The 25,563-nt window shown below is 44.2% G+C and overlaps 1 long non-coding RNA gene across 1 annotated transcript; it reads right to left on the reverse strand.

Annotated features, from left to right (window-relative positions):
• Position 1: 1 nt before the first annotated feature.
• LOC104002673 (uncharacterized) lies at positions 2–25,306 on the reverse strand. Its single transcript, XR_675056.4, has 4 exons — positions 23,763–25,306; positions 3,774–3,962; positions 734–824; positions 2–301 (listed from the first exon to the last, which is right to left on the reverse strand). It is a non-coding gene; the product is annotated as an uncharacterized LOC104002673 (long non-coding RNA).
• Positions 25,307–25,563: the final 257 nt, after the last annotated feature.

The following is a 25,563-nucleotide window of genomic DNA, read 5'->3' on the forward strand; positions in this document are numbered from 1 at the left end:
CTAGTGTTTGTTTTGGCAACACTGAAGTTCTCACCAGTTGTTTCAATGATATAAAAATTATCCACATCATTATAATTATATTATAATTTAGATAGTATCATTATAATGCATTTGGATGATAATCCAAATGCATTCTAGTTCCTACTTACTTGTGTACATGTCCAACAGGACTTGATGGAGAGGAGATTCACCAAATGAAATGGTACAAAGGGCACTATGATTAAATGTTGCTTATCATCCTAACTTTGTACTTGTGACTGAGTGACCTTGAGAAAGTTACTTGATCCCTCAATTTTTTCATCTGCAAAATAAGAAATTCAAACTGGATTATTTTGAAGGTATTTCCCTAAACTCTTTACATTGCACCCTTGCAAAGACTGAGAAACACTGATTTAAAGCAATGATTTCCAAAAGCATGGTGGACAGGCCATCTGCTCCCATCACTGGAGTGCCTGCTAAAAACTTCCTCATCCCAGATCTACCAAGTCAGAATCTCTGAGGTTGTAGAACAGAAATCTGCTTTTTTGAAGTCTCCAGGTGATTGGGATGCTCAGTAATATTTGAGAACCGCCATCCTAACCATTGAAAACATCCTATTGTTCACATGTACATTCAATTCTATAAAACGTGATGAGCTAGGCCTGCACCATGCAGAAACTGGCAGAAACTACAAATAGAACCACCTTATATTTGTAGAAAATGTAGCAAGGTCAGCATCTGATGGCTGTATTACCTTTTGATTCCTGGCTCTGTAGTCCTCTACTGGATACTTCATTGGCAGATCTAGTTGTCTGGTGTAGGCTCATTGGCTCTGCCTCCCTTGACTGCAATTGAATGACAGTAAAATTGTTTTGGAAGTGACCACTGAAGAATGGCATCTCCTCCTAGACGATGTTCGAGCGTGATCTTGTCAGTCTCTGTCACTCCCTGAGATGTCATGGTCATCGCCTCCTAATTTGCAATGAGCTTTGCCATCGCTCTTTTGCTATGGAAAGTTGGGCTTTGCTCCTCAGGGTGTCATCACTGTGAAATGACTAAGGGAATGTGAGTCCTAGGAAATCATGTTTGTATGTGCAACCAAGACGGCAGACTCCTAGAGAGAAGGGGCCATGCCCAGAGACCCCAGATCAAACAGCACCAGGCCATGTTCAGAGCTCTGGGCTGTGAATCAGAAAACCACTCAGACCATGCTGTATCCAGTTCAGTAGCCAGTACAGGATTATGTGGCATTTCAGGCTTTGCAGATTGTGTGCCTAAACCCTCAAGGAATCACAGGGACCCCTAAAAAGACTTACGTCTTTAAGGAAAACTAAATCCTGGCTTTGAAATACAAACAGTGTCTCCCAGTACTGCCTACAGAGACTCCCCGCCAGGATCAGTCTAATTGCTCAGTGGGGTGACTGTTACTCTTCTCCAGGGCTTCAGCAGACATTATTTTCTGGCATCAAATAAAGGGAATTGGAGCCTTAAGAATATAGTGTTGCTGTTGTCTACTGTGGACTTGCTGTTGTCTACTGTGGACTGGATATAAAACTCTTCTCCCAAATCACAGGCAAGGCATTGTGTGTGATCTGTCAGGTAAAATACTAACACGTGCCCCTTCATGAGATAACCACTCACCCATAAAGAGCATTCCATACAACACCCAGTGCTGGCTGGGGATGGATGTGGGCTTTATTTGATTTGGGGTTGATTTATTTGTTTACCTTGTTTCTAGAACAGCGTAACTTGGATTTAATGTCTCAAATACTGAATCCAATACTTCTAGGTTCACTGGCTTGTTATCGTTTAGCATTTATGAAGTATATGTCAATGCCCTTGGCACTTTACAATGACTCATAAAAAGGTATGATCCTAGCCGTTGAGCATAAGGTTGCTATCAGTTGAATTACTGCCAATGTGGAAACAATCTCAGGACTGATCTGGATATTCTTTGCCGGCTAGACACCCTGGTTCCTCATTGCATCTGGGCCCAAACAGAAGTACAATAGCTGCTGCTACCATTTTGATGTTCGTATCTCAGTGCAATAGAAAGTGCATAGTTCCTGACACTAGGGAAAGGCTTAGCAAACATGGATGGATGGGTGGATGGATGGATGGATGGATGGATAGATAAACAGGTGGATGGAGACCTCTTTCCTCAGTGGACATCTCTCATATTCTATTTCCCCTTCCACCTGCAGCTTTATTTATGTGTCTTACAAACCTTGTGGTTATAGAGCTAGTTTACTTAGAAATAAACTATTACTTAAGTGACTTTTTGCAATGAAGATGAGATCAATATTTCTATGAGACAAAAACATGATGAGAATCTGATTGCATAAAATCATATAAACTGGTTGTGAATATTATATCGATGTCAATTTCTTGGTTTTAATATCCTTCTAGACTTATATAAGATGCTGCCATTCGAGGAAGCTGGGTGAAGAGTATAGGGGATTCTGTACTATTTTTGCAACTTCCTGTGAATCTATCATTATTTCAAAAAAGAATCCCATGATTCTTTCCCATCAGCCTCACATCTTTGTAGTCACACCTCACTGACTACACTTTTCAGTTACTAACCCCTCCATGAATTATTAGCAATTCCAGTTGTGTCAGTTCAGAACCTCCAACAAGCAGAAGCCAAAACAATTAGACATGCAAGAGATGTATTGCAGGAAATTTACAGTGAATCATAAAGTGAAAGGGCGCTGGAGTGGGCAGGGAGAGCTTCAACCTGCTACGCAAGTCCAACACCTGTGAAAGGATAGCGGGAAGGATGGATCCGGTAAGAAGTGCCTCAGACCATGTGTATGTAATTCAGAGAAAAATCTCACCTGGGCCAATGAGAAGTCCCCAGACAACCATTGCTTGTTAGAGGAGTCCCACGGGGTTGGGAATGGAATGCTGCAGTTCTGGTACCCCCACTGTTCTCAGTCATTACCTGGAACAGCCTGGGAGTGGCGTGGCCTGGAATGAATGCTGGATGGATCCAAATGTGCAAAGACAACTGTAGGCTGCCAATCAGCTCTGCTTCCAGAGCAGGTTATCTTAGATGGAGATTTGAACCGGACACTTCCAAGGCCAGTATTAGCAGGCAATTTTTTTTCTCTTAGTCTTCTTGCATTTCTAACCTGCCTTTTAAGGACCTTAACTCCTTCTCCCTCTGTTGCCACATAATCAATCTGCCAAATCAGAGTGACATCCACTCTGTGTCTTCTGTCTCTGCTCCTTGCCTACACAGTGCATTATAAAGAAAATCATAGAACCGGCCGGGCGTGGTGGCTCATGCCTGTAATCCCAGCACTTTGGGAGGCCGAGGCGGGTGGGTCACGAGGTCAGGAGATCAAGACCATCCTAGTTAACCCGGTGAAACCCCTTCTCTACTAAAAATACAAAAAAAAATTAGCTGGGCGTGGTGGCAGGCGCCTGTAGTCCCTGCTACTAGGGAGGCTGAGGCAGGAGAATGGCGTGAGCCTGAGAGGCGGAGCTTGCAGTGAGCCGAGATCATGCCACTGCACTCCAGCCTGGGTGACAGAACGAGACTCCATCTCAAAAAAAAAAAAAAGAGAAAGAAAGAAAATCATACAACCAATCCAACTGATGCACCATTTGTGTTTTCTCCAAGATCAGGTGGTCCTCAGTGTTCCTTGGTGTATTTAACTTTCTCTTTCCTGTTGATTTCATTTCTCACAGTCTTTATTGCAACCCTGTTCTCCTTTTATTACACCCACACTCTTGCTGTTTTCTGGACATAGCCTTCCCTCATGAACTCCCTAAGTATTCCTCACCTTCCTGCTCCGTATCTGTAGGTTTCTTGATTCTCTCCTTCTTTCTTTACATCTCAGCCAGGCCACGGAGGAGTCCTTGAGCAAACGTTGCCTGTTAGAGGAGTCCCATGGGGTTGAGGGTGGAATGGTGCAGTTGTAGCACTTTGCCGTGTTCAGTCATTGCCTGGAACAGCCTGGGAGCAGCATGACCTGCAATGAATGCTGGGTGAATCCAAAGATGCAAAGACAGCTGGAGGTTGTCAATCAGTTCTGCTTCCAGAACTGCTTTCCTGCTCTGCTTTCTCTGCTGGAGAAAAGGTCATTCTCTCTAAGCTCCCCTCTCTTTGGACTCCGGTGGCCTTCCGCCAGCATACTTTGGTTGCATTGGTTGTTCCTTTCTCTCTCATGCATTTTCTTTCTCTCTGCTCCACTGGAGTCTGCCCGTTGGTCTATGAACATTGGCTCCTTTATCCTCCGCTATACTTTCTCTGGCTCCTTCCGCCCCTTTAACATGTCCTGACGTCTCTCTTCTTTCCTCATCGTCAGTCCATGTGACCGATGTTTCTACATTTGCTGCTCCTCCCCTTTCTCACCAAACACTCAGCCCCAGCCCGTCTCCTCCCACCCTGAGCTTTTGAAGCTGCTTCTGCATGGGGCTCTGACTTCCTTCTTGAACTTAAACTCCCAGTGCCCCTGTGCATCTCACCATGGCCTCATATTCTGTGCCTGCACTTCCGCCCCCATATTCCCTTCTTCTCCCAGCTTTCCTGTTTCTCTTCATGAGACCCCCACGGCCTGTTAGCCATTCAGGTTAAACTCTTGCAGTCAACTTGACTTCCATACCCACTGCTCTACCTGTTCTGCTTCTACAGGGTCTCTGTCAGCTTCTCCGTCCCCAGGCCACTACCCCAGCTCCAGCCGTCAATGCCTGCCCTGCACATTCCTGTAGGCCCCTCTACATTGGCCTTTCCACCTCAAGTCTTTTCTTCTTCCAGGCCCTCATACTCATGGATCACAGTTTTATTTTCCTAAAAGCATAGCTTTCATTATGTCCCTTTTGTGTTGAAATCCTTCAGTAGCCCTGCATTTTATACTCAACTGCTTCCTGCCCAGCAGCTAAAAATAATCTCTTCCCAGCTAAACTGCCATATTTTTTCTGGATGTTTTTGTTTGAGCAGTTATTACTGACTGGCTAATTCCCCAAGCTCCCTCCCCACCCCTCACTGACCCCCAAAGACATAAATATGTGTGTGTTTGTGTGTGTGTGTGGTGTGTATGTGTGTGTGCATGGTGTGTGTGTGTGTGGTGTGTATGTGCGCGTGCATGGTGTGTGCGTGTGTGTGGTGTGTATGTGTGTGTGCATGGTGTGTGTGGTGTGTATGTGTGTGTGCATGGTGTGTGCGTGTGTGTGTGGTGTGTATCTGTGTGTTCATGGTGTGTGTGTGGTGTGTATGTGTGTGTGCATGGTGTGTGTGGTGTGTATGTGTGTGTGTGTGTGCATGGTGTGTGCGTGTGTGGTGTGTATGTGTGTGCATGGTGTGTATGTGGTGTGTATGTGTGTGTGCATTGTGTGTGCGTGTGTGGTGTGTATGTGTGTGTGCATGGTGTGTGTGTGGTGTGTATGTGTGTGTGCATGGTGTGTGCGTGTGTGGTGTGTATGTGTGTGTGTGCGTGTGTGTGTGTGGTGTGTATGTGTGTGAATGTGTGTTTTACTCTTGTCCCTAACCTAATCTATCTGTTTTTCATTTGGAATATCCAGCCTTCCAGAAAGAATGAGAAAGTAGAGCATTCTTCTGGGTTCTACTCTTCATCTGGGGTCACGGTGTAGCGACTAAGACCAAGGTTCTGGGATTATCATGATTCACTTCTCTGAGCCTCAGTTTCCCCATCTATAAAATAGGCTAGTAATTGTGCGTATGCCATGGGATTATCATGATGACCAAATAAGGTAATACACGTAACAGATTTAGAGCCACGCTTGGCCCCTAACAGTGCTCCGTGCTCGCTGTTGTCATTATCATCATCGTTATCATTTTATCACACTTGTGTAACATTATCCACAGCTTAGTGATTCACTGTTTAGCAAGAGAGACTAACTTGGGGACTGTACACAGTTGGTGAGTTAGTACCCATAGTACCCTCACTAAGACTTTGGGCTAGTCATTTCTGGTACTTTGGATATCTGTGAGAGGTCTTAGAGGATTCTGAAACCAAGAGTCTACATTATTCCTAGTAAGAATGGACACTTTTTTGAGTTTTAACTGCCCATAGTTTAATGTAGCAACTTCTGCTACTGGACAACTGCAAGCCAAATTGAAGAAGAAAATAAATTCTTTTGACACAGAGATCGCTGGTCACCCAAACAAATAATAGTACACATGACTCAGATTGCAAATGAGACCAGGAGCTGGCAAAGATAGTAAAAGATGAAATGTAGGAGGAAGGAAGAGCTGTATTGAAGGAAGGGAAAAAAGAAGAAATTTGAAATATAAAAGTTGACTCTAACAATTCACATATTAAAATGAGGGTAGCTGGGCACGGTGGCTTACAGGCTCACACTTGTAATCCCAGCACTTTGGGAGCCTGAGGCGGGTGGATCATGAGGTCAGGAGATGGAGACCATCCTGGCTAATGCAGTGAAACCCCGTCTCTACTAAAAATACAAAAAAATTAGCCAGACATGGTGGCGGGCGCCTGTAGTCCCAACTACTTGAGAGGCTGAGGCAGAAGAATGGCGTGAATCCAGGAGGCAGAGCTTGCAGTGAGCCAAGATTGCACCCCTGCACCCCAGCCTGGGCGACAGAGCGAGATTCCGTCTCAAAAAATAAATAAATGAATAGGTAAAATAAAATGAGGGTTGACACTGGACAACTAGATGGTTATTCATTGTGATTGTAATTAATGCCACTGAATTGTACAATTAAAAATGGATAAAATAGCAAATTTTATGTTATATAAATGTTACCACAACAAAAAATAAACACACACACCCCCACAAAAACTGAACGGCTAGAATATATAGCAATTGATAACATCTTATTTCAGGAATGTTTTATTACATGACAGATATGCTTATGTCAACTTAGTGTTCATTGAGCATCTACTGTGTACAAGCACCATGCTTGGTATATCATGATATGTAGCTATTTTATGTATTAGTACTCAGGGGATACATTACTTTTGATGAAAACATGCTATTGTACCTGAAAGGGTAAGAAGCTATCAGTGCAACCATATCATAGACTTGTGGGGAAAGTACACCTGCCTTCATTGAAAGAAAAGAAAAATAAGGACCTGGTTTCAAAATCATTTGAAAAGTACCTTCTGCATTACATAGACAACACTGAAGTATGAGCCAACTAGCACCAACAGTGTAGGAAGTTGCTGTCATCCTTTACATCCATGCTGACACTTGTTATTGTGAGACTTCAATGTTGGCCAAGTTGGTAGTTGCGGGAATGGTCCCTCGTTATGATTTTAATTTGCATTTCCTTAATTGCACAGATTGGTCATTTGAATTTTGTGTGTGTGTTTGTGTGAAGTGCCTGTTCAAGTCATTTGCCCATTTTTCTTTGAGTTATCTGGGGTTTTTTTCTTACTTATGTGTCAGTACTATCTGCTGAAGAAACCACAGTAGAATTTTCACTAATGAATTTTTAAAACCTAAAGAAATCTTAGTATAGTGTGACAAAATCTCTGATATGGTTTGGCTGTATCCCCACCCAAATCTCTTCTTGAATTGTAGCTCCCGTAATTCCCATGTGTTGTAGGAGGGACCTGGTGGGAGATAACTGAATCTTGGGGGCGGTTTCCCCCATACTCTTCTCGTGGTAGTCATGAGATCTGATAACTTTATAAGGGGTTTCCCCTTTCACTTGGCTCTCATTCTCTCTTGCCTGCTGCCATGTAAGACATGCCTTTCACCTTCTGCCGTGATTGTGAGGCCTCCCTAGCCATTTGGAACTGTGAGTCTGTTAAACCTCTTTTTCTTATAAATTACCCATTCTTGGGTATGTCTTTTTTAGCAGCATGAGAACAGACTAATACAATCTCCTTTAATAATAGCAAGAAAAAGTTAGAGAATTATTTTGATAGCCCCTTTTTGCAAATGGCTTCAAAGAAAGTAAGTTAGGGACATTTTCTTCAAACAAGTTACTAACTTTAGAGGCAAAAACATGTAGGGGAATTATCAGCATTCCCCATACATCCACTGAAAATGTGTCTGCAAGTACAAGGCCATCTTTAAGTGGCAATAATGCAACTGAAATAGATTATTCAAGGAAAGGAGGTGTATTATTGAGGCCAGTGTGACCACTGACACTTGTTAGCTTGTCTCTGAAGAACAAAACACTGAGCAACAAAAGTTTAAAGTGAATGAAAACGTATCTAATTCCCAATCTAATGAAAATGCCTTGGGCGCTGGGCCAGAGAATAGATTTGGACCACAGACTGGACAGTTTTTTTAGGGTCTTAAATTTAAATTACTTGAATTATTTTTAAAATACCATCCTACTCAGTCTTTTGGAATAAAAACATGTTTTTCAATTAAAAAAAAACTTCAATATAAGGATCAAATGCAACTTCTTTGACGTCACTCATGTGGTCTAGAAAAGCAGACGTTCCATTCTAGAGCATACTCAGCACATAGGGGAGACATCCAGTATAGCCTCCATTGAGCCACAACACACACATGCACACACACACACACACACACATACATACATTCTCCACATACAGGCACGTAGACACACAGACACATACACAGGACATATACACACATGCACATATACACACAGACACATTTTATACACAGTACACACACACATGTACACACAGACACATATACACGGTATCTACACACACACATATACACATAGACACATATACATAGTATACCCATACACACATACACATATACTCCACATACAGGCACATAGACACAAAGACACATTATATACACAGCGTACACACACACATGAACATATACACATAGACACATTTTATACACAGTATACACCCACACACACATACACACTCTCCACATACAGGCCCTTATACACACAGACATATCATATGTACAGTATACACACACATATGCAAACATTCCACATACAGGCACATAAACACACAGACATATTGCACAGTATACACACACACATATATACACACAGACACATTATATACACAGTACACACACACTCCACATACAGGCACATAGACAAACAGACACATTTTATACACAGTATACACACACTTATACACTCCACATACAGGTACATATACACAGACGCATCATATACATAGTATACACACACTCATACACTCTGCATGCAGGCACATAGACACACAGACACATTATATACATAGTATACGAACACACACACTCCACATACAAGCACATATACACAGACACATCATATACACAGTATATACACACTCATACATTCTGCATACAGGCAAATAGACACAGACACATTATATACATAGTATACACACATGCGTATACTCCACATACAGGCACATAGACACACAGAGACATTATATACACAGTATACACACACCTACACATATACTGCACAAACAGGCACATAGACACACAGACACATTTTATACACAGTATACACACATGCATGTACTCCACATACAGGTACATAGACACACAGACACATTTTATACACAGTATACACACACATGTATTCCACATACAGGTACATAGACACACAGACACATTATATACACAGTACACACACACTCCACATACAGGCACATAGACACATTATATATGCAGTACACACACATACACATACACTCCACATACAGGTATATAGACACACAGACACATATGCACATTATATACACACACGCATATAGACACACAGACGTGTCACATACACATATATACATACACATCCACACTGGCACTCAGTGCCTGAAAACCTTGAAGCAAATACACACATACATGAAGGAGTATAAAGGGACATAACTTCCTCTGAGGACACTAAATGTTACGTTACAAGACTTCTACAACCCTCAGTTTCTCAACCAGTCAAGAATGAAAGAATCATTTTAGAATTACTAGTTTGTATAAAACTTTATTATATAGGAACCGAAGTCAGTTGCAAGTTTTAAAAGTGAAAAAGTGTACCCTAAATTGCTGCTTATTTTAAGCACATCGTTATCTAAAGAATATGTAGACTTGCTTTAAGATACGAGCATTTAGAAGGACATTGTGTTATCGTGGCTCTCTCCTTTTTTAAATACATATAGATGAACAGCAAATAGAGATTAATCAAGAGATATGTTCAGCTGGGAAAGACCCCCTTCATTATGAGGCTGTGGTCATGGAGGAGACAGCTTCCAAAAGCCTGGCCCACCCAGCACCTCGGGGTTCGATGGCTGGCGATGACCCAGCTGGCTGTTTAGGAGCGCAGTCAGCCTGGATTCTGAACCATTACCCACAGACTTCTGATCCTGAGTCTCGTGTTCATAGCTCCAAACCTGGATGGGGACAGAGACCTCATAGATATGTGACTTATGTGCATTTCATTGGCCAAGCCTCATTCTCCCAAGCTCCTGGCCAGGAGGGGAGAGCTAGTCCCCAGCACTGACCTGATGCTGCCAGCTATGCTTGGTGTTCAGGATGGTTCACTCCTGGCTCATAATGCCTCGGCTCTCTCCTAAAAGGTCACAACTCTGCGGCTTGGAATCAACAGACATGTAACTGCCCTGTCATCTAGTGAAGCTCCTCTGGCCAAAGTGCCACACTTATTGGAAGCATAACCAAGAAACCTTGGCTGGGACCCTGGGACTGCTCACAGGAGTGGAGCTTCCTTACTACATCCTAAGAGAAGGAAACAGGGGAATGGCCTCTGTCCTGTGGAATAATCTCTGTGCACATCCCACAGCAGCCCAAGGCCCACATCTCACTGAAGTATAGCCTATCGTGGTCCACGCCCAAGGACTCAACCCTCTTAAGGTTCGCAGACCTAAAGAGGCAGGACAAGTTCATCTGTCATCTCTTCTCACCTTCTAGGACCCTTACTCTTACGCTTTCACTTCTTCAATTACTAAGAGTTTAAAGTAGTTGAGGTGTGGCCCAGCTACCCTCTCTGCTCACCTCAAGGACACCTAGATCAGTACTAGGGGCTACAATCTGATGAGTTTCCATGGGGTTCTGGAAGGGCCCAGGTAGGGGCCAGCTCTGGACCATACAAATTCCTCCTAACTCCCCATGACAGCCTCCCCAGAAGGAGCCCTACGTCTTTGGAACAACATCCTTGGACACCATCTTTGCTTATTTACATAACCTACCTCTCATTTGAGGCCATCTCATTATTATGACTTATTCATCATCTATTTTTTTAAGGCATCATCTATTTATTCATCTAACATGCCTGGATTGAGTGTCTGCTGTTTGCCTGACACAGTGTTGAAAATTTGGGATGTGGGCCCCATGCAGTGGTTCATGCCTGTAATCCCAGTGCTTTGGGAGGCCAAGGCAGGAGGACTGCTAGAGCCCAAGAGTTTGAGGCTACAGTGAGCTATGATCACACAACTGAACTCCAGCCTGGGTGACAGAGTGAGACTGTATTAAACAAAGAAACAAACAAAAAAACAGAAAAGTGGGGATGTGAAGATGAATAAAATATAGTTCCTTTCCTCAAGGAGCTTACACCTTGCAAGAGGAGACAGATGAGTAAATCAACAATGAGAGGGCAGTGTGGTGACTGCTATGAGTTTTGGGGGAAATGTAAGCGCAAGGTTCTAAATTAGTTATCATTGTCCATACAAGTGGAGTTTGACCACCCATCCTCCCTTCACAGAGTTTCCAAGAATAGGTTGCTGAGATCACCAGCTTCTCTGGTCACAGCTGTATAGAGCTGGGCCCTGTTAATATAGGTGGCTTTGACCTCCACCTGCAATTGTAAGCCCCCACTTCTGCTCCAAATCTCCCCCAGGTACTCTGGGGAGTGAACTGGGAAAGGGGACGTCACATGTGTTCACGTCAGTCTTCTCAACCCCTGCTGGTTTCTAAATCCTCTGCCATGTATCAGTCTTTGTGAGGGTGCCCCATCCTGCTCTGTCCCTGCTGCTGGGAGATATCCTGGTTGCTGTCCGTGCAAAGGCAGTCTCTCCTGTCCTTCCTCAAGCTGGTGGCATCACTGTGTGCCAACATCTCCCTGCTGCCATAGTTGGTGATATCACAGGTTCCAGTCACTAAGGGATCCCGCTGGACATGGGGCTGGTATGGCCATGAGCACAGGTGTCTGCTTCGGGTTGAAATTCCCTCAATTCCACTTTGTCATTTTCACCTTTGGCATTGCCACAGCCTGGAAACTCCTCCATAGCTGGGAAAGAATCTCTTTCCTTGACTTTTATGCCATAATCAGTTGCCTTGTTCCCAAAGCCCTTCTGGCCCCCATGTCCTGTCCCTCGAAGAGGCTTTGTGTGAAAATCGTTCTTGAATCTTTCACTTGTCACTGGGATTCAGCCTGTGTGCTGGGATGTGGCTTGGAGGATGGAGGAGAGAAGGATAATCTGTCTTCTTCACAGTGGAAGGCGTCCTGTACCCCAAATCCGCCCACCCCTTTGATTACTGTGTCACCCTTCTTAAGTCAAGCCTGTGTGTCTGACCCTCTCCTCAGGATGAATACTTTTCTAGAATCCTTCATCTGCCACTCAAAAATATTCCCAAAAACCCTCCTCCGATGGACCGGTGCTGCCACTTCCCATCCTTGCAAAGGCCAAACTTGCTTTCCTGCAAATCCCACACTAAAAAAGATCTAAGATCCCAAGTCCTGATTTCACAAGCCTTTCTTTGAAAGGAGGGCTGCCTAGCATGGTGCATGATCCCCAAGGGCTCCTGGCCATCAGTGTACCATTCTTAAAACAGACCTCACATCCAACTGAGACCAAGCACTTGAGGCATTCTCTACCGGCATTCTCTACCATCTCTGAACCTCCATGATGTCACTTCAGTGACAGCTTCTCCAGCTTCTTAGAAAACATTTATTATTATTGTCAATTCCAAATAAGTAACATGGTTGCTGAATAATTAGATTCTGGGTGGGTGATCTGTTGCGTAAGTCCAAATTAAGCCACTGAACAGACTATACACACACACACACACAAAACGTGTTGGATACTTATGTGTATTTGTTGTGATTTTTTGTCTATGTCTATAGGGTGGTGAAATCACTGAGGCAAAACCCCGATGAAAGCAATTCACAATTTAGCATTTACCATCATATGGAAATGTCAGTTCCATCTAGCAACGAGAATATTACAGGGATGTTCAATATAAAATGCAAATATAATAGCTTAGTGGGTTGGATATGTCAGCTGTGTTTCACTTAAACCTATTACCTTGGCAGATTAAATATAGTTACAGATCTTTCACAAGGAGGATATTCTGATGAAGTTACATCTGATATCAGCCTTTGTGGATCCTCAGTTCGACTGGCTATGAGTACGATGAGGACAAAAATGGGTGAAGAATAGAGAGTGAGTGGGACACAGCAATGGAGAAATAGAATTTGCCTGTTGCCTCCAGACCTTCCAATACCCACTAAGAAATATTGTTCTTTGCTGAAGCATGAGCAATTTATAGCAAAGATTTATCTCTTACATGATGAAGTGGGTGAAGGGACACCCATCCCACCAGGCCTATATAACCACTTCAAAATGTTGATACCTGCTTATATAACCCAACTTAGCTGAGCAGAGGTGAGCCAGCCTGAGCTGTGCCACTAGCTCCAATCTTAGTGCTTCTGTAGCTGTCTGGACCACTCAGCTCTCCTGGCTGACCTGCACAGTGGTAGACCCTACTCATTTAACCACACACTCCAGCCTCTGACCTCCTTTTCACTGTCAGGACCCACTAAGTCCATTGTGATTTGTCTTGCTATTGCCATGTCCTTCTGGTTATAACTTCTTGCCCAAATGCCTCATGATTCATTATTCCATAGCACGGCCCAGTTCTTGCAATGGCTTCCCCAGGACTATGCTATCTTACCCTCTACCCCACACCTCCACACTGATGGCAAGGTTGCTGGCACCTTGAAATGGCCCGTGTTAAGCCTGTACTCCACTAGTTAAGACAGGCTTGTTGGAAATTAACCAGTCTCATCCAGTTTGTCCAGCATAGCTTTCTTGTCTCGTTATTGCATGATCAGTTATAAGCTTTAGGGTTTATATATCCAGCAGCATTTCCCTGTGGGCTTTTCCAAAGGAGCATCTTGCAAATTGCTACAGAGAACTGAAGAAATAATTGATCTCTTTTAAAAGGAGCATTCCTTCTGTAGCTTCTGTGATCCGTTTTGCTTTGTCTTACATTAATATGCTGTGAGTATTATCTGTTCATAGCTATTTTTATGTATAGTCAAGAGACACGAAAAACTCACACTCAGTGGTTCCTGCTCTAAAAAATTCTAACTTGGCTGATGTAGCACCAAGTCTTTCTGCCAAAGAAGACACTAACCCATGGAGCAGTAGTTACCAGGCTAATGGGGCGGGTGTGGGGGTGGCAGACAGTTCATAGTTGTAGAAGGAGGATCTGGAGTGGAAATCTAGGCACCAGGACCCTACTGTATAATTGTGAACTGGGCTTCAGGGAGCTGGGTTCTCCTTCTGATTCTGCCCTAACTACCTTCGTGATACTTGTGCTGGTTGGACCCCACTCAGCCTACTTTCTCCTCTATAAAGTAAGGAAGTTGACCCAGAGCAGGTCTCTTCAACTCCAATCTTCCATATCTTCATGAATATGCCCAAAAAGTCAGATGGCTAGTTAGGAACCCAGAAGATGCTAGCAAAAGCAATGATTACCAACTTTCTGCTGGACTTAGAGCCCAGCACTTGACATGTATTATCTCATTTAAGCCTCACAGTGATTCCAAGAGGTTGGTATTAGGGTCCCATTTCACAGAAGAGAGAGCAGTTCTCAAAGGGGTCAGTCAACGTTTTAGGATCACATTGCTAATAAGAGAGCAGAGATTCTGATCCTGATGGAACTAACTCCAAATACACTTTTAATAAGACGTAGTAAGAAGTGCCCAACCCTCCTTTTTTTTTTTTTTTTTTTTTTTGAGATGGAGTTTTGCTCTTATTGCCCCAGCTAGAGTGCAATGGCACGATCTTGCTTCACCGCAACCTCCACCTCCTGGGTTCAAGCGATTCTCCTGCCTCAGCCTGCCAAGTAGCTGGGATTATAGGCATGTGCCACCATGTCCGGCTTATTTTGTGTTTTTAGTAGAGACGGGGTTTCTCCATGTTGGTCAGGCTGGTCTTGAACTCCTGACCTCAGGTGATCCGCCTGCCTGGGCCTCCAAAAGTGCTGGGATTACAGGCGTGAGCCACCGTGCCTGGCCCCCAACCCTCCTTTTATTACTCTTAGTTTCTGAATCTCACTACATTTCTCCTCTCAGTCCACTCTGCATGCCTGAGTGGCCCCCTTTCCTGACATCTAAAACACATGTACCTCTGTGCCTTTGGTTAGTGTGAAAAGGGTAGCATTGCGTTTTAGAATTCTGTATCCATTCTTTGCAACAAGATGGGAATCAATAAGCAAAAAGCAAAAATGAGTTTCTAAGCAGCTGCTTTCCATATGAAATGTCATGACGGTATAATTCAAAAAGGGCAAGATTTAGCTCAAAAGAATACTTTTCAGACTATCATGTATAATCCTCTGTATATGGGCACAGGTGCCTAACGTGAGTCATCTGTCACTTCGCCAAGGCCAACTTTAAATCATAAACAGCAGGAGGTCCTTCAGCTTCCAGTGGGGTCTCATCAATTGCCTAGTCTTTGCCTCTCCTGGCAGCAAACCAGTTTTGTTTCTTTGAGAAAAATGCACCACCCCATCCCCAACAGTTAGACAACTTCTGGTGAGTGCCAATTATTTATATGAAAACTTCTAAGAAAGCACAGATGAACTTGGCCAGAAAGTAGATGATTTGTACAATTTAAAGAAGGGACTTCAAAGTCAGAAATGCCCTGTGAGTTTGATGATCCTTTTCTCTATTGGAAATAAGGAAAACTCTACTCTTTTGTTAGTATATCTTGATAGTATGTATTACCTCATTATTCACAGATTCCGTATTTGCAAATTCACCTACTCATTGAAATTTAGTTGTAACTTCAAAATCAATACTTGCAGCACTTTCATCATTATTCACAGACACATGCAGGGAGATGAAAACATCAAGTCGCCCAATGTGTGTGTTCCCAGCTGAGGTCAAATCAGGGTCTGCTTCCTGTTTTATCTCTCATACTATAAACAAGTGTTCTTTTCACAATGCCATGTTGTTGACATTTCGTGCTCTTGGTTGGTGATTTTGTCATTTAAAATACCCTGCAACGCTGGGCACAGTGGCTCACACCTATAATCCCAGGACTTTGGGAGGCCGAGGCGGGCAGATCACTTGAGGTCAGGAGTTCGAGACCAGACTGGCAAACATGGCGAAACCCTATCTCTACTAAAAATACAAAAATGATCCAGGCATGGTGGCATGTGCCTGTAATCCCAGCTACTCGGGAGGCTGAGGCTGGAGAATCACTTGAACCCGGGAGGTGGAGGTTGCAGTGAGCCAAAATGGTACCCATGCACTCCAGCCTGGGTGACAGAGCAAGACTGTCTCAAAAAAAAAGAAAAGAAAATACCCTGCAAGCATGATGCACAAGTACCATCTGGTGGTCCTAAGCACAAGAAGGCTGTGGTGTCCCTTACAAAGAAAACACACGTGTAAATTAAGCTTCATTCAGGTATGCATTATAGTGTTATTGGCCATGAGTCCAATGTTAAGTAACTATATATGTAGATATATATATATATATACACACACACACACACACACACACACAAAATAAGGTTCTTAAATCTTCAACAGGAACACACATAAAACGAGGCTCTGTATTGATTCATTGATGAAAACATTGTGACCAGAGGCTTGCAGGAACCTAATTCTCTATTTCCCCTAGGAGCGATGGTTCGGTATTCACTAACTCATTGTCTGTGGCAACTTTACAGAGCATAACTACTGCAAATAACAAGAATCAGTGCATTTCCAAATTTAGAAATTGCTCATAGTATCTTGAGATATTTCTAGCACTGCCAGGGAGGTCTGGTACTACTGATCTCATGCCATTTTCTGCTTTGTGGAAAATGGGAACTTAGGAAATCATCCCCGTTCCTTCTTCTGTGATGAGCAGATTTTCTCACTATTTAACTCCACCAGGTACTAATTGAGTGCCCCAGAATCTACCGCTGCTGGAAGATAGGCAAAGAATCAGTCCCTGACCTCAAGAGCTTTCACCTGTGTTGGAATGACTGGGCTTAGGGTGGCAAACGTACCCAGGTAAAAAGGAAAATGGAAACATCTTAGAAATGGCAGAGAGAAGAACAAACTCTCTGAGGCATAACATAGGGAAACAGGCCATTTTTCTAATAGTAACCTTGAACTGTTAATTTAGTGTTTCCTCCCAGGAACTCTGCAAAGGAAGTACGGCCTTAGCCAGAGCTTCTAATTAACTCCAAAGTTTCTACCACATCAGCAAACACCTAAAGACCACCCCACTGCTTGTCTTTCGCCTGACAGAAGTCAAAAAAGTGATGTAGGTGAGAATTGCCCAATAGGAAATCCTTTTTTCTCTATGGGAAATGGTCGCTGTATTTCCCTCAGCTTGATTATTTTGGAGGCCTGTAATCTTACAGCTGGAAAAATACTATTTATGATACTTGGAATAAAAATAGTAATATTAATTTATTAAGCACCCAGTTTATGTTGGGATCTGTGCTGGGTGCTGGGAAGACAGGGATGAAGGGCACGGTCTCTGCCTCTGTGTGTCTCATGGTCAAATGGGAAAACTTGGTCATTGTGAAAGTGGAGTCATGCTGTGGGAGAGGGAAGCAGGAATAGGGTCTTGCAGTAGCACGTAACCCAGCGTGGGAGGTTTCGGTCGGGGGAGAAATGCTTCTTGCTGGAACAGTCTTGAAAGGGGAGGAGGAGTTGGTCAAATGAAGGAAGCCGAGGTGAACGTTCCAGGAAGCAGGAACCTCATATGGAATCCTAGAGGCATGAAAGAGTTATGGGGCATTTTATGACCTAGAAGCAGAGCATGGGCAATGGACGAGTTAGAAGAGAGCAGGCGAGGGAGAGGCAGCACACAGGTCATGAACAGCCTGGAAGGCCATGTAAGAAGGTGGGATCCTTAGAAGGATCTCACAAAGGCGAGCAAGATAATCACATTTGCACTTTCTGTAGGTCAATTAGACATAGTACAGAGAAGGCATTGTGGGCAAGGCATATCTGAGAATGATGAGAACAGTTAGGCCTTTGGAAAAGCCACTAGGAAAATAAGAGAAGAGTGGTAGGAATACAATAAAAAAGAGAAAATAGAAATAGGGAAAGAAATGAGAGAATTTGAAGAGCAGCTGGGAGAGAAAGAGAAGAGGGTGAAGGGAGGCAGGTTTGGGGATGATTTGGGGTGCCCTGAATTGAAGGGCTCATGGACCATCCCAAGGAGGTAACAGCAGGGAGCCAGAGATCCTGGGTTGAATTCAGGAGAGTGGTTTGGGATGGAGATGATAATTGATGATCAGTCTATAGATGATCATTGAAGCCAAGGCTTTACATTACACAAAACAAAGTGTTTACAGTTAAGAATAGAAGGTGGCCACAGAAACCCTCTTCAGAAACACTAATATTTAAGGCATTAATAAAGGAAGATAAGTCTGACATGAAGCTAGAGAGGAGGTAACCAGAAATGAAGAAGGAATAGAATGATGCCAGGTATGACAGAGGAGACGTCTTGCGAGAGGGACTGGTCACTGAATACAATGATTCAGAGAGGAAGGCACAGTGGAATTGGTTGTTAATGACCTAGAGCAGTTTTAATGGGAAAGTAGGAATGAAAGCAGATAGCCCTGGGTAGAGATGCAAAGCGGAGTGAAGAAGTAAAAATAGTACAAACGTAGACCAGCTCATGGGTAAACTTGACTTTCAAGGAAAGGAGGAACAAATAGAGGAGAATGGGAAGTTAAGGATGGCTTCTGCCTTTGCCAGTGGAAATTAGCTGTGGTTCTTCCTCACTGGCAGGATACAGGAAGTATTTTCAAAGTGCACATAACTACAAATAACATAGGCTATGAGAAAAAAAACCTCATGGTGAAGAAGTGAGGCAGGGATGAGCATGGATCAAGAATCAAGGAAGCGGGTGGGCATGGTGGCTCATGCCTGTAATCCCAGCACTTTAGGAGGCTGAGGCAGGAAGATAGCTTGAGGCCAGGAGTTCAATACCAGCTCAAGCTACAAAGTAAGACCGTGTTCTCTCCGAAAAAAAAAAAAAAAAAAAAAAAAGCTGCCTTTGGTGGCTCACACCCATAATTCCAGCAATTTGGAGGAGGATTTGCTTGAGGACAGGAGTTTCAGTCCAGGGTAGACAACATGGCAAAACCCCATCTTTTAAAAAAAAATTAGCTGGCCATAGTGGTGTGCACCTGTAGTCCCAGCTACTTAAGAGGCTGAGGTGAGAGGATTACTTGATCCCAGGAGAATAAGGCTGCAGTGAGCTGTGACCACTCCAGCCTGGACAACACAGCAAGACCCTATCTCTAAAGAATTTTATTTTTTAAGAATCAAGGCACCTTTAAGTCACGGGTTCTAAAGAGGATGTTTTTTATAAGAACCTATGAAAAATACTAAAATGGCACCAGATTAAGACCCAGAAGACCTGCGGCTGTCTCTTATTATCTTTCAACCTTAGGCAAGTCCTCTCTCTGTGAGCCTGAGTACCCTCATCTGTAAAGTTAGCTAAAGACTATCTGTCTCGCCGATATCACTGGTTGTAGTGAGAATTAAACAGGGTAATATGTGTGAAGAGCACCGTGGAAATTGGAAAGCCCTGCACGATTGTGAGATGTCATGGTGTGAGAAGAGGAGCCTTCTTGCTGCCTTCACCATTTGCTGAAGTGCCCTTTGCTGTTGAAGTTATCTCAGGCACCGCGTGGCTTCTTCCAAACTACAGGCAGGATCTCTCTCTTCTGGGGATTTCTCTCTTTTTTTTCTTATTCACTTGAGATGAAGAGTGCTGTGGATGGGTAAGAAGAACATTTTTTAAAATGAAAAAGAAAAATGTTGAACTGACACTAATCACTAATTGTTTTTAAAATGGATGTAGATCTGCATCAAAACTATGTGAATGCATTTCTTTTTAGATATTTAAGCTTCCCAGTTATGACCCTTTGGGGGGGAAAAACCCTTTGTAGAGATCACTACTTTTTTTTTTTTTTAAGGTGGAGTCTTGCTCTGTTGCCCAGGCTGGGGTGCAGTGGCATGATCTCAGCTCACTACAACCTCTGCGTCTCAGGCTCAAGCAATTCAGCAATTCCCGTGCTTCAGCCCCGCAAGTAGCTGGGATTACAGACATGTGCCACCATGCCTGGCTAATTCTTTATAGAGATGGGGTTTCTCTGTGTTGGCCAGGCTGGTCTCCAACTCCTGATCTCAAGCGATCCACCTGCCTCGGCCTTGCAAAGGGCTGGGATTACAGGCGTGAGCCACTGCGCCCAGCCAGAGATCACTACTTTAAAGAAAGATGGCATTACATCATGCCTGCTAAAATGATGTTGACCCCAGGGCATGCAGGCCACACTGACATCCATTCCCTTCCTCTCTTTATTGTTTTAAATTAGCATTTCCCTCTTAGTCCAGCAAAACACATACTCCCTTGACGTATGCTGTGTCCTTGCTAATATCTATATTTTAAAATAACACAAAATAGAATAAAAGCCAAAACACCTGTGCTAGGAACTTTAGACTAACACAAAGACTACAGAGTAGTGTCTGTAGGCTAAAACTGTCTTTGCGAATATGTTTCACTTAACTCATAGATGGTTTTTAAAAGATTGATATATTTGGGCCAGGTGCAATGGCTCATGCCTATAATCCCAGCCCTTTGGGAAGCCTAGGTGGGCAGATTGCTTGAGCCCAGGAGTTCAAGACTAGCCTGGGCAACATGGTGAAACCTGGTGGCTTCAAAAAATACGAAACTTTGCCTAGCGTGGTGGCGCATGCCTATAGTCCCAGCCGCTCTGGAGGCTGATGGGAGGATTGCTTGAGCCCAGGAGGTCAAGGCTGCAGTGAGCCATGATTGCACCACTGCACTCCAGCATGGGCGACAGAGCGAGATGCTATCTAAAAAAAAAAAACAATTGATATATTTGATATTTACACATACCAATCTCTACCACCTCTTGGAACAGTGGAAGATCAGGCAACACATGGCACAACTTTTATTCCCCCAGGTGACCAGAGGCGAGTGGCTCTCCGGTCCATTTCGTCCCAAGCCCCACTCCTCCTCATCATCTCTTCAGGCTGGTGTGCACAGGTCCCTGGAGATTTCCGAGTTATGACCCCTGGTTTAAAGCCAAATCAGTGAAGTACAGTGGGAAGAAAGAAGTTTGTTTCTGAGGATAGAGTGGTTAAAATAAAGAAAAAGTGGCCAGGCATGGTGCCTCACCATGTAGGCAAAGTGCCTGTAGTCCCAGCACTTTGGGAGGCTGAGGCAGGAGGATGATGAGGTCAGGAGATCGAGACCATCCTGGTGAACACAGGGAAACCCTGCCTCTACTAAAAATACAAAAGATTTGCCGGGCGTGGTGGTGGGCACCTGTAATCCCAGCTACTCGGGAGGCGGAGGCAGGAGAATTGCTTGAACCCAGGAGACAGAGGTTGCAGTGAGCCGAGATTGCACCACTGCACTCCAGCCTGGTTGATAGAGTGAGACTCCATCTCAAAAAAAGTAAATAAATAAATAAAGAAAAAGTAAGTAAACATTTCCCAGCTTAAGTACTGGGGCTAATATGCCTGATTCTCAGCTTCTAGACAGCATTGTCTGCTTTAGGATGGGATTCTCTAAAAGTGGACATCAAATCTTTTTCTCTGTGTACTTCTTTGTATGATAGAGATTAAAATAAAAGCAAGTACTATCTTTGGGGAAGGCCTAATGCACAGCCCAAAAGAAAAATTTCTGTCACTTCAAAGGCTGAGGCAATTGGCCAAAAAAGTCCAGAAGACACTTCCTACCCCAACAAGGTCAAGAAACTTTGATAACCTTGAGCCCAGTGGAGAAACATCTGGTAGACAACACTTCTCTTTTACAGTTAGGAAGATAAAGTTCATTCTCGATATTATTAACACAGACACACCGGTCATGGCCGATCTGTGCCACACAGAAGAAATATTCCCAAGCAAAGCATTCTTTGGATCTCCTCAAGTGGTCTGCTGTCTGTGGAATTTCCTATTCTCCAACCCCAGAGCAGAAAGCAATCCCCGCCCGCCTGGCTTTGGCCGTCATGAGGTTTAAAGAGGATCATTTGTTTTCATTACAGCCCCTTGAAGCTCTTCCTTCCCTCCTCATTAATGAATTTCCAGTCTTTCATCAAAAAATAAAAACAAAAAAACAAACACAAAAAAGGATCTGACAGGGGACATAGTTAAGTGGCTGGCGCGCATGGCTGTGCCGGCTTTAGAGAGAGGAGACAGCCATTTACTGATTGTGAGGAGGGGTTGACATCCTTGGTTAGTATGCTAATTTCATCTCCTGCATTTAACATTCAGATCAGGTCTGTACAGGCCCTCCACAGCCACAGAGTCCAGGGATGGGTGACTGTCTGCCTTGCAGCATTGAACATTCTCTGCATGAATTACATAAATACCCAAACATTCCGCCTGTTCTGACTTCGCTCCCTTTCCCTCCCTCTCAGAGAGACACATAGACACGGAGCCACACTCATGCAAGCACACATTTGCCACGATACCTTCACACACGCACACACACACACTGCAGACACGGGTCTCTATGAATGCCAAACACATGCGATGGAGGGTGCCCAAGTCATCCACAGCTGGTTTATTTCCTCCTCATTTGGGTCTCCGCGGCTCACTTCTGCAAAATCTATTTCTCCTGCTCAGGAAACTTGGAATGTATTGGGGAGTCCTAAATAAGGAAGCAATGTGAAATTAAAACCTCAATCAGAAAAGAAGGAGGATATCTTAAAAGGGTGACCTTCCAGTCCCAGAAATCCTTAAAGAGCCCCAATTCCACTCAGGTGAAAGAGAACCATTTAGCTCAGTTAACTGAACACCCAGAAAGAAAGAAAATCCAGCTCACTTTATTACTTGAGGTCCCCACTTTGTCATGTGTGTTTGGAACACTGTATTAAAATCACCAAGCCAAAGCTGGGTGACAACAGAAGAGGAATCCCAAACTGGCACCCCCATGGCTGTCCAAATGGCAGACGATCGCCTGGCACGTTTGCCAGAAACCCAACCAATGGAAAACTTAATTTCCTCAACCTCCTTTTTCCAGCGTCTTTCCGTAACCTTGCAGCAGCTTCTGCAGACAAACAGAGAATCAGCAGCTCCTACTATCAGAAGGCACATTTGGGGGTTGCTTTTAATAAACTGAAGCAGAAGCCTCCCATAAAAAGGAAAGGACACAGGTTGGTTTTTATTGTTTTGGTTTGATCTGTTCTGGTTTTGGGGTTTTCATTTTTTTTCTCAATGTATGACATCACTGTATACCCTGGCATACCGTAGCTCTTTCCTCTGGACTCTGGTGGTCCCTAATTCTGTCCCCTTGTGCTCACACGATATTCCGTACTTGGCTAAGGAACATCGAGCAATTCCTGTCGGAGCTTCCCACCGGAGCGACGGGTGTTTTCTCCGAGCTGCAGACTTGATTTGCCTCGATTTTTTTTTTTTTTTTTTTTTTGGCTCTGGTCCAAGATGTTTTCCTGTCATCATTTCACTGTCTTTTCCAGTAATCCCTTTCTTAAACATTGCCAACAATTAGTCGATCTAACTCTACCACCACCACTACCCCCCACCCCCATATCCACGCAAACACACCCTCCACTGAACCCATCACTGTCTCATCTTGCCTTGAAGTATAAGAAATTACAGCTTCTCATTAGCTGGAGAGCACGATTGGAACGGCTCTGTGTTTACTCACTTAGTAAGTGATGCTGGCCTTTTTAATTATTCTCCCTCCGCGTGCCATCAGAGAGCAGCAAGCTGTTCAAGTCACACCGCACGACTGCGCCTCCTCCGCAAGGCAGTTGGAAGTAATCGTGTTTTACCTCACTGCTGCCGCTGTCTTCCTTGCCTGTCAGCAAGCCAAGGAATCCCCCCAAAGCTCTTACGTAGGAGATACCAAAACTGTGAGTCACTTTGCACTCCCAGAGCAAAGTCCATTGCGTCCTGCACGTAACAGCAGACCCAAGATGGGGGTTTCCTCCAAGCCATCGAGATTCCCTGGGACCAGATGTCCAGTCATCGATTCCTTTTTTCTTGCTATTGCTCCCTCTTTCTCTTCCACCCGTGTCCATTCCTTGGCTTTGAGGTGCTTTTCTCTTTTTCTCTTCCCTTCTGTGTTGCCGACAGCCGCAGACCCAGCAAGAGCTGGGTCCCTCTCGCCTTCTGTTATTTTTCTCCCCCGCAGCAGCCTTTGCCTGCTACCTCTGCAAGCTGGATCACCAAAGACACACGACTCACTCACAATGAATAATCAATACGGATATTGATCTGGGGAAAATGTTTGTAAATTCCTGAAAGGGAATCAGGAGCAGGGGCAGGGAGGCTCGTGGAGGACGACACTGCAGTGCTCCACGGCCGGAGGAGGCAGAACCACATTTGGATCCCAGGTCTCGCTGGCTCCGAGGTGACGGGTACCGGAATGCGTGCGAACCAGGGTGTGCGCGTGTGAGGAGGGGGTCCTGTATTCTCATTTCTCTACAGCTGCTTTCCCCGAAGAATCAAGAGCCAAATGGTCGGGGAGCTCCCGTCAGCGCCATGTCTTGGCTGCGGGCCAGCACTGTTTTGTTTTCATTATCACACGCTACTTTGCAATTTGCATAAATACAGGGTTATTTTTTATCGTGTCGCCCAAAAGATAGAAAAAAAAATAGAAGTCTTTGTTGTGTGCAAGAGGGGCTTGCTGCCTACTCATCGAGGCTAAGGATTTACCTCCAAGGCAGGGCTTTGGAGCCTATGTAGAGAGCTCCAGAAGAAATACGCAAAGAAGGGGTAATCACAGAGAGAAAAGAATACAGGAGACAAAGAATGGAATTTAACGAGAACTGAAGGGCACTCGGCGTGGTGAAACCCAATATTAGGGATACATTTGCTTCTTGGAGAAGTGGCGTAGACTTAGACAAGCAAAGTAGAGATAAGGACCACCAGGATCTAACCTGTGTCCCTGTTAGACACATTTCACGCTCTCAGCTGGAACGAACTGTTGATCCCTGGAGGAAAAGGTATGCAGGACAATGAACACGAACTTGCCTTATCACCCCCTCGCTGCTTCCAAAATGTAGAAAGAGTGAGCACAGATAGAGCGTTCCCTCTCAGCTGCTATGCGCTGATGGTTTTCCAGCAGGTGAGAGGTTTTAAATGTGGTCTTTTCCCCTCACTTGCCCTACATCTTGAGCAGTTCAGCTAAGCTCCCTGAATTGCACTTGCCCTAGTATTGAATGGGATTTGCATTGTCCCCTCGGTTCTCTCGTCTTCAGGAAAGTGAACGCAAGAGTGTGTTAAGCTAAACGACAAGATATAGATGGCTTTCTCCTGCAAGCGCCTCTTGGCTTTGGGGATGAGGCCTCAGATTCCTGAAGTCATATCCCAGAGTGATGCTGGGCATGCACCTGTGTCCCGGGGAGTGGTACCTCGTTTCAGAAAAGCCTTCCAGCTCTCTCAGGCCATTGGATGGTGGTCCCCGCTCCCAGTCTTGGTCTCGGCTCCTTTCATCTCTCCCC

This window comes from Pan troglodytes, chromosome 18, assembly GCF_028858775.2.
Source record: "Pan troglodytes isolate AG18354 chromosome 18, NHGRI_mPanTro3-v2.0_pri, whole genome shotgun sequence".
NCBI lineage: Eukaryota > Metazoa > Chordata > Mammalia > Primates > Hominidae > Pan > Pan troglodytes.